We start from the raw sequence: 10,549 nt of genomic DNA, 5'->3' as shown, positions 1-10,549 counted from the left end.
TCCTTCTGGAGCACAGAGACACGGAGAAGCTGAGGAAGCCCCACCCTCACATGACATGGCGTACCGGGCAGGTCCTGGAGAGTTCTCTTCCCCTGTAGTCAGAGAGCGGTCATATTTCAGGAAGTGGATTCCTGGAGACATCGCTCGATTACTGAAGGCACCTTGCTAGCCTGTGTACATATGATGATTGGATGGATAAAGTCTTACACACTGAGCTCACTGCACAATTTTCATACTTCTTATTAACTTATATTTTAATATCAGTGTTCTAGGCTCCCATTCTTTATCCAGTGGTTTATTACAGACATAAAGTAAACAAGTTTAAGAAAAAAATAATTCACCTGACCACTGTGACCAGCAAAGCATCCTAGGGTGCCCTTCTCAGTGATGGGGGCGAGGTGAGTGACAGCTCATGGGAAAGGCTGGCTGAGACCCATCAATGTGAGATGTACTTCAGCTTTCAAGTTGCCTTGGGGAGCCCTCAAAGCATTCTGGTTTTGAAGAGAACATATTTTGATAGCTCAGTGACTAATTTAAAAGTAGAAAGTGAAGCAGACCCCTCACCACCTTAAAAGACAAGAAGTATTTGGGGACTTTTGGACCCCTGGGGTTCGCTGCTGAAGATGGAGGTGAGCCGTTGAAGGGTTTTGCACCACAAGAAGGTGTGAGCAGATTTGCCCCAGTGTGGAGAACGGATGAGAGGTTGGGGCGGGTGGCCGAGACGCGTACTGGGAGTGGGAAGAAGAGTTAGGAGCTCCTTGCAACAACCTGAGGACAAGATGATGGTGACCCGAACTAGGACATAAACAGTTGGGATTTGGAGAATGGATCCATTCTAAACACTGCAAGGCAGGAACACCTGTACCTTTGGTAACAGCTCACCCGGGGAGGGCATGGGTGAAGAAGAGGACACAGATGACGCATGGGTCTGGTTAGGGGCACAGACTTGGTCATGGTGTCACCCTCTGAAATAAAGAACATAACATGAGGACTAGGTTTCTGTGGAGAAAGATGATTTCAGTTCAAGATGTTTTCAGTGTGGCTATTTATGGGCAATTTGAGGAGCGGCGTCTCCTAAGGGTGTCTTATTCGGAACTCTGGAAAGAAGAGCGGGAGCAACGGGGCTGGGGAACTTTGGGTGCAACCCTGTGCAATGTCTCCACGTAGGGCACCGACTCACTGACCGCCCGTTACCGCTCTGCTAACAAAATGCTCCTCTTTCCTCCCAGTTTAGGGGTTGTGCCTCAGAAGGTCGATTCCGTTCACACATGGTACATGGGATTCTCCATCCCAAACAAATACAAAAAACATTAGGACCAAAGCAAGCGTTCACATTTGCTTTACTTGTACCTTATTCCATCTCATGAAGTAAGACCCATGAACTAACCCCTTTAAAAGCAAAGTTCCCGTAGTAAACTCGGACTCATTATTCCAGACGGCTTTGGTTCAGAACAATTAGCAAAACTGGGAGCTCAGGCCCAACTGGGTGGTGAGGCCAAACCATGGGACTCAGTGATGTCTCCCATTGTGGGGGCACACTCAAAGACAGGCCAACTCCCTAGCTAAGTGTAACATCCCATGTTCATTTTCTGCATTTAGGCTATTGCATCATTTCGGCAACCAGTCGAGTGGTGGGAAATTTTAAGCCCTAGAAAAAAAAACCGCCATTTTTTTTCTCACGCCGATAAAGCAAAGAAAAATCCACCGATAGAGATGATAACAGTGGGAAGAACATGACAGGAAAGTCAGGCCAGAGGAAATGGCATGTTAATGACATTCAATATTCTCCCTGTGTCAAGTCATCAGCATTTTTATTGCCACTATTTCTCAGCATACACTATTAGAATTTATTGAGTCAATCTGTCTCCATCACCTGTGATATAATATATTTTATTCAATAAGATATGGAATAATATTTATCTTTCAACTCCGATGACTGGCGTTTCGGGACAATAACTGCTTATCAACCAAGCATTACAAGAGCAGGCGAGGTTGTACATTTTAATATCCGACCCGAAGGTTGTCATTTTAGCATCCGTACATTTGGCATAAAGGAGGGCGGGACGGCAGTCCAAGAGCTCCCTCTGAGTCAGTGGTGATCGCAGACGAGGGTCTCGGGGCGCGTTGGCAACTCCTAGCCGGGGGAAGCATTTTGCAAGAAGGAAGGAGAAGAGACTCGGAAGCTCACCCTACAAGCCGTTTGCGCTGGGTTCCCTAGACCAGAGATGAAAACCAAGCTCCTCCCCAAGCCTATTCTTCTCATGAGAAACGTGGGGCTGGAAATTGGGTGATTTTTTAAAATGCCTCAAACCCTCTTGTAGAAGCGAATGTATAATTTACATCCTCCGGTTGTCGGTCTGCCTCTGGGTGCAGTCAGGGCTAGACATTGTGCCTCTGGCTGGCCATGAGCTCGATGGACTTGACCTGCCACGGTGCCCACTTGGAAGGAGAATTGCATTGTGGATGGCTGCTTGGTTCTCTGCAGGGAGGTGTGTAAGTCTTAGCCATCATGCCACACAATTAACCACGTTCTCAATTCACCGCCCAGGCCCCTCTTGCTTACCTGGAGTAATTTTGAAAAAGAAAGAATCAACTATTTTATTCTCATCAGGGCTTTGATAAACATTTATTTCCTATTCCCTTCTTTCCAGTTTCCTCCCTGGAAACCTGTGTCAACGTGCAGACAAAGGGTTGTCACAGCCCTGACATGATTGAGCTGGTATTTGGTGGTGTCGCCTCCGAAGTGACGGGGTCCAGCACTCCTGCTGGTAAAAAGCACTCATTCATCCGCTGTTAGCTTTGCTCACCAGGAAGCCCCCTCTACCAGCCAGAGAGCACGGACCCGCACACACGCTCCTTCCCGTCGGGCGCTTTATTGCTTGACGGTGTCAACTGCTGCTGACCTGCCTGAGAGGGTCGGGCAGCAGGTAAAACACAGAGGCATCCACCTTCCAACAAGCACGTGTCACCTCAACACCTGGTGCCACGTTAACACCCAACGCAGCCATCTTTATTGCTGCCATTTTTTAACTTGCGTCCCAGGTCTCCTTACAAGGATACTCGGTTGCAGGCAACTTTCTCTGCCAAACCCACCCACCTCTCTTGATCCATTCTTTCCTATGTGTCAGAAGAAAGTGAAAAAAAAAAAAAAAACATGGATGTTGGAATCCTCCAGTTTGAAAGCAAATCCCAGCTGAGCTACTTCCCAGCTGTTTGATTTTAAAGAAACTCATTTCCCTGAGCTGCAGGCCCTTTGTCATGAATACTGCCTTGAAGGGGCCACGATAAAGACAAATGAAATGATGTATGTAAACGGACTGCCCCTCCACCCCCCACTCAAGTTCTGGCTCACAGTAGGTACACTTGCTTCCCCCAGGACAAGAAAATAAAAACAACTCGATTTTTAGATTATATTATCCTCCGACAAGAAAACAGAGTAGCATGTTGCTTGTTGGTTCATTTATTTACTTACTGCTGCACAGGAAGGGGGGGCGGGAAAGAGGAAGTGTGGCTAGCAGAGATCGCGCGGTGACCCCGCTGGGAATCGCCGTCAGTGTGTGTTCCGTGTATCCGCCTTCCCTCTTCTTAGAGTCCCCGTTTTAAAAGCACGCCCTTTCTTTACTTTGGCACCACACAAGACAGTAACAATAGGATTCAAAGGAGTGTATCTGGTTTAAGATTTGTCTTGGAGCTTCACGGGAGCCAAAAGGAGGTGTTATGTTCCCAGCGTAGCGGGGAGCTCTCCGCTCAGGAAGCCTCAGGCCCCGATCCCTGGCGGTCCTCCATAGGTCTGGGGCTGCCTTGCGGTGTGTGGACCTTTGTGCATTGGTGTCGGGGGTGAGAAGAGCCAGCCTAGGAAGGGGCTGTAGGTTTAGGGAAAGCGAACGGAACAGGGACGTCGGGTAAAGAGATGAGTGGGTTTGGGTCAGATCTTGCATTTCATGCCAGGGCTGCCAGCGCTGCACACAGATGTCAACGCTAGAGACCTCTGCAGGCCTTGCCCTGGGCAGGTCCGCCAGTCCCGAGGCACTCGGCGTGTCTGCAGAGAGGGGAGGATAACGCGTGTCTCTGGGAAGCCTCGTGAGCAAATATCAAGTGCACAAAGCAGTGACCTTTGATTATGCAACATGTGTTGTGTTCTTTTATAATGTGGCTTCTTACCTTACATCCCGAGACAAGTGTACCTGGGGGAGTCGCTGTGTGACATCTGTTCCCCAGGCAAAAGCACCGAGCAATGCACCCTAGTGGGTGTGGCTCAGTGGATGGAGCACCAGCCTGCGAACCAAAGGGTCGCTGGTTCAATTCCTGGTCAGGGCACACGCCTGGGTTATGGGCCAGGTTCCCGGTAGGGGGCGAATGAAAGCCTTAGACCTTCGCCTTTTTCATGGAGAATCCATTTCAAACCTTTTCTCCCATTAAATGGAATGAGACTTCCTTAGACCATATGTCCCATTTGGATGTTCCAACTACATGGTTCTGGGAACCCCACGTGACTTCTTGCCTTGCATGTGTGAAAATGAGCAATCCAGGTCAGCATTGGGACCAAAGGTCGCCCTCAGCTGGCCACACAGCCCTAAGAGCACGGCCATTTATTGAATGCTAATTTAATGACTTATGGAGAACCTACTAAATGACGGACACTGTTCTAGACACGGGGGTTTTACAAGGAAACGGGCTGTGTAAAATCCCTGAACGTCAAATGCATGAAGTGGTGGTGTCTGGAACTGACAAAAGTCCCAGAAGGAAACCGAAGCCGGGTATAGGCTAGAGATGTAAAGAAGGAAAGTCTATGGTAGACGGGAAGGGTGTGAGCCAGAGAGGCAGTCACGTGCCCGAGAAGGCTACTCCCTGTAGGCCGGGGTCTGGAGTCTGCATTTTATTCCGAGCGTGACATGAAGCCGTTGGTGGGTTTGAACCTGAAAAGGCTGTAAGCTATTTTATATTTTTCCCAAATTATTCTGGCTGCCCCGCATAACATCGACTGTGGCTGACCAACAGTGGACAAATTACTGTTTTGGGCGTTGTGCATTCAATGCAATGTGGTTGAATGCACGGGAAGCATGACAGTGGCAGGCTGGAGTGTTGGCCCCCTTGTTCCTGGTGGGCTGACTGTGGGGGGGGGGTCCCACACTTGGGCCTCAGTATTCTCATCCACACACTGGGGAGAAGGCCACCGGCCACCCTCAGGGCTGTTCTGAGAAGGCAAGAAAGGGCATAGGTGAGACGTGTAACAACATAGCTGGAAAATAGAAACTGCCCAAAACCCTTAACTCCTTGCTCCTCACCCTTGATTAATCATTGGGTAACTTGCGCCTGGTTAGCCTCACCCACAGGCAAGATGCTTCAGTCATTTCCAAGCGCATGGGGGCAGCCTTTTGTCCAGTGGTGGAGAAATAGAGACACTGAATGGGCAGGGAGAGGGGTGATTTCTCTAGAGGAAAAGCGTGAGGTTGGGAGCGGTGGGGCAGAGCGTGGGGAGGATGTACCAGGCCCAGGCCGTGGAGGCCCGCGTGCTAGGTGAGAAGGCTCTGTCTCCCACTCCGACCTGCCATTCCCAGCAAGGCAGAAAGTGATGCCTCCAGTCAGGAGCCGCCCTGTCTGTGTGTTTTGCCCAGCCAGAAAGAAGGTTCGAGTGCCCCGGGTGTGTTCGTGTGAAGGAGCCCTATCGCTGTGGCGCCGTCTTTGGGAGAAGCCCGTCTCTGATTCTGAAGCCTTGGTCACCCATGGAGGGGTCGTGCCCAGGGAGCGGTGTGGAGGGTAGAGAGGCACGTTTCCAAAGGGGGAAGAGGCGCTTCCCGGCCGTGGGGCTGGGTATTTAGTCACCGCAGTGGGGAGAGTGCAGCCTGAGGGACACCATGGCGGATTTCAACAAGAGGAACTAGTGAACATCCATAACGCTGTCAGTGACGGACAGTGTTAGCCAAAGGACCCCTTATTTAATCTCTCAGAGGCACACATTACGCATCGCTAGGTCAAGAACATCATCAGGGTCCCTCCTAGCGCCAACTTCAGGGGGCCGTGGGGCCCTGGCCTGACACCCACCTGCTAATAGGTGTCTGGAAAATCCATGTCCTACTGCATTTGTTAATAAATCTTAGTAAAGCATTAATTATAAAGAAATGCGATGTCTCAGCTAAAAGAAATCAATAATGCTTTTAAACACAAACTCATTAGTATTAAAGAGTATTCCTATTTTTTCATTATACTGAGAAAGAAAGAAAATGATAATCATATCAATGCAAGGCATCCATGAGCTAACGTGATGTCAAATGCTTTGCCCAAAAAATTAGTCCCACACAAATCAGATATTATTTATTTATCACTCCCTTTTCTTTCTCAGCAAGCCATTCACCCCTTCCCCCCGCACATAATTCTTTCCAAAGATTAAGGCAGCTTATTAAAAATGCACACATTTCACAAAGACAAAGATAGGTAAAGAAATCCAAGAGGCATAGATCACTATTAAAAATAGCATGTCATATAAACGATGAAAGGAACAATTAATACAGCATGTTCTTTAATAGTGGCGGCTTTTCACTCTGTAACCTAAAAGCGCTCCACAGATATGAACCTATGGACAGTCCTGTTGCATTAGCCCAGGTAATTCATATTAGAGAAGATAAATATTCAATAAAATACCATGTAATTTGAGATTACTGTAGAGACAATGAATATTCTGGAAAGTAGTTTTCCATCTTTTGGGCCATTTTCACAAGTTCTTGTAGGCATCATAATAGTCATTCTTAACCAGAAAATCTCCAAGGAATATTGCCTGTGTGCGCCAACCAGGTTTTATTCACACATATTCACAGCTTCTTCTCACGTACACATGTGCTTCTCCCGTGGTGTGTGTAGCTCTCTGCGTACGTGCTGTGTGGAGAGGCAGAGGTGTTCCCAGAAGGCGACTCTGGAAGGAGGCTATGGCATTTCCCAGATCTTGTGGGGTGCGAGCCAGTTCTGCCCCAGGACCACGAAGGCTGGGTGGCCTTTTCCAAGCAGATCTGACTCCCGGGAGGCAGCTACATGTCCCCACCTGTGGCTATTACCCCCAAGGTTATTATAACAAGCGCTGGGACTCCTTACAGGTAAAGGTGTGAGACAAGGTAACCCATGTCAGTTAGGGAGAGGAGCTAGGGACCTGGGGGGCATGCTAATCCTTTTACCAGGGATGCAAATTCATAAGGGATCATACCCAACAACACAATCAGTGGCACAATCAGCAGCAGTCTCCTGGGAAAGCAAACTACAGTATTTTTAAAAGTGTTCTAAAATTCTAGTGGTGGTTTTGGCATTGTACATACATTTCCCTTCAAATATTTATTATAGAGTATTGCTACTCTTTTCTTTTCCTGGTTGCTCTTTTCATTGACAAACCACGGGCATAAAATATGAAATCAAGATCACCTACCGCCGAGGAGAAGCCAAACATCACGAGAAAGGATTAGTTTCTTTCACTGTCTAGAAATTTTTCATGGAAGACCTTGGCTGGCCTTTTGATATTAAAACTTCCTAACAAGTATTACACAGGAGTTTTAAATTAGAACTCGCTGTCACCAAGACAGTTATAAACTGTTAAATATGTCCTTTCTATGCTGAGCTCCTGTAAAGTATGCACACGGCGGCGGCCGGGACACCCTCCCTGACAAGTGGCAGGGTGAGATCACGGGGCTGTTTGCAAGCTGCCTCCAGGTGGCCTTGCTGAGTGTGAGTGTGTGTGTCTGTGTGTGAGAGAGAGAACATGAATGTGTTCAAAACAAGCCACACTTCTCTGTGTCTCAAATCATGTCATTCCCTCCAATGAAGACATCTCATAGAAAAACATGTATTTTTCTACAATGTCTGCACACCAAAGAGTGATTTTCCAACTAACTCCCCATGCATCAGACTCATTGAAACTGAGTGTTCTCGAACACCGAGCACTTAAAAAAAATCATTCTCTTGTATCATCATTCATGAGGTCTCATCATTTTACAGACTGTGAAAAATCAAGCCATTGCCTTCAACATTATTTTCCTGTTCTTCACAAAACAGAGAAGTGATGTATGAGGTCGGTGGCCACATCACAGAAACTGGGGAGGAGCGTGGAGAAAAATCGTCCTGCACTTCTTTCGCTCCCATGTTTCATTTCATGTACTTTATCATATTTGAACAACAAATACCTCCTTCAAAGATGTGCCCTGGACCCCGCTCTGTAAGGGACCCTGCTTTCTCCTATTGACCAGTAGAGCTCGCAATTAGTGCTTAATTATAGTTTATACGACCACATTGGCCCAAAGAAAAGAGCCGCTTTGTTCTAGTCAATGAAGTAGTCATTTGAGGCTCTGCCCAGGACAGGGGTAGGTTTATTAAACACTTGGGTAAGCAATAATAAACTTACATTGATCGGGCAATTTGATAGATCTCTTTTATGGGCTGCTTACAAAAAAAAATCCAGGTAGAATTGACAAGAACTATAAGCCCTGTTGCCAACACCAGCAGCACCCAACTCCTTCCAAGGCCGACGCAGTAGCAGAAAGCTAATCCCGCCCTCCAGGAAAAACTGACTCCCCAAGAACACGAGTTATTCCTGCTGTGCACTGACTTTGACACAGGGGTGGACACGCCTTGTATTATACAAGGAAGTCACACGCCTGAGAGCCAGGCACAGGCTCAGCTCTTCCCTTGCATCTGAAGCTCCAGTAAGTTACCAAGGTCACCGAGCAAGAATTCAAATCAAGGGAACCTTGTTTCACAACAGGGGCACTCAAACCTTAAATTGACTTTTACTTTCCTTCGCTCTCCGTCAAGAAGGAGGCTGCTTCTGTAGACATTGGCCTGTTATGATTTTTAAAAAATTTTAAATTTATTCTTGTCTGACCTTCCTCCCAAATGTACACCTTGCTGGGGGGTCAGAATCCCCCTTTCACTGTAGAAGCTCAAGGGACTGGCTACTCCTTGGGCCAGAGGACTTCCTTGGCCGACCCCTGATCGAGGATACGGAGTTTTCAATTACTCCACGCAAAGGAGTCATTTAACGTCCTTTTTAAAAACCATTTTTCAGCCTTTGACAAGGGTGGAAGATTTCTCCAATTCATGTTGCTAAACAGTGCATTTGGCACGTCCATCTGTATAACAACGTTGTGCAGCGGGCAGAGGATCTCCCGAGCAGGACCCGCTGCTCGCTCTCCCTCCCTTTGATGAACGGCCCTACTAGGTGGTTCCCTAAAACAAAGGAACCGCACGGGGAGGGCGCAGAGGATTTTCCTTCTGGGAACCAGAACCAGCAGCTCCCAGCCCATGACAGCCTCCCAATCAGACGAAACTGCCTGAACACACTGTTTCAGTGATAGGACGGTCCATGCATTCCTGCTTCCTCTCACTCACTCTCACGCCACAGCCCTCCCCACGCACACAGTCAACATAAGTGCCCGTCAACGACTGCCCCTGAGCCTGCCCTTGCCACCCCCCATGTCAGGCTTTGTACCTCCCCTGGCACCCCGTCTAAACCCCTTTCCAGGGAGAGTCATGGGACTGGTGGCTGCCTCACCCCTCTCTGCGTCCTTGGACGTGAGCACAGGGTGTGGGCCAGAATGCGTGCTCAGTGCGTGCTGCTGGAACACGTAACTGCAATCGAACACCTGTGCTGGGAGCTTCCACAGAGTTCAAAACTTAATCAGTTAGGCTTCAGAGTCATTCTGAAGGGATGAGCTTGTCCATGCATCTGAATATCAATTCAATGCAAGCAAGTGTTAAAAACAGGATGGGAGAAAAGCCACGAGAGGCTGGAGAAGCCACAGGAAGGAGGAGAGGATACTAGCGAGTTCTGAAGCCTCCAGGAGGATGTCTCCCAGTCCTAAGTTGAATTTCTAAGGTTTTCCCAAAGGAGGAAAGTTTGAGGATAGTTTCATCCTGACTTTTAGTATCACTTAATATGGGACTTTTCCTCCAAACCAAGTACTGTAAGAGTCACCCAAATCTCAGGAAGACATAATAACATATGACGTCTGTGAGCTGGAAACTTGAATGGGAATCACAAAGGCTGTGTCCCTTTCCCAAACCCACAGCGCTTCCCTTCCCTGCCCTGCCTTCTCCCCACCCTCCTCCTTGCTCTGTTGCGCTTTGTGCTGTTCTTGGGGGCGGTGGCCTCAGGAGAGGAAATTCAGGCCACGTCTTCAGACCGTGTGCAGGATGCGCGTCCCTTCGAGGTGAACGCCGGCAGGTCCAACTCTTCATTTCCGGGTGAGAACAGGATCGAAAGTCTGCAAAACAGTGATACACAGAGATCAACAGAATCTCAACCAAAGTACAAAGAGATCATTTGAGTGTGGTGTTTATCCACTTCCTGGTGTAGTTACGAACAGGGTTTTAAGGCACGTCCAGGATTCTGGCCTTGAAACGGGGAGACTGTGGATGACGCTTTTTTCACTCGCAAAGTTATTTCTTTACAACAATAAAAATGACATGGAGTTGCCCTGACTTATTTTAATACGAGAGAAATAAATATGTAAGCAGTCTGTTTAATTACATTTCACTTTCATGATATACTTGATTTCATGAATTAACACTATCA

The sequence above is a fragment of the Phyllostomus discolor genome, chromosome 12, assembly GCF_004126475.2.
Source record: "Phyllostomus discolor isolate MPI-MPIP mPhyDis1 chromosome 12, mPhyDis1.pri.v3, whole genome shotgun sequence".
Lineage (NCBI taxonomy): Eukaryota > Metazoa > Chordata > Mammalia > Chiroptera > Phyllostomidae > Phyllostomus > Phyllostomus discolor.
This window is presented reverse-complemented; position numbering follows the sequence as displayed.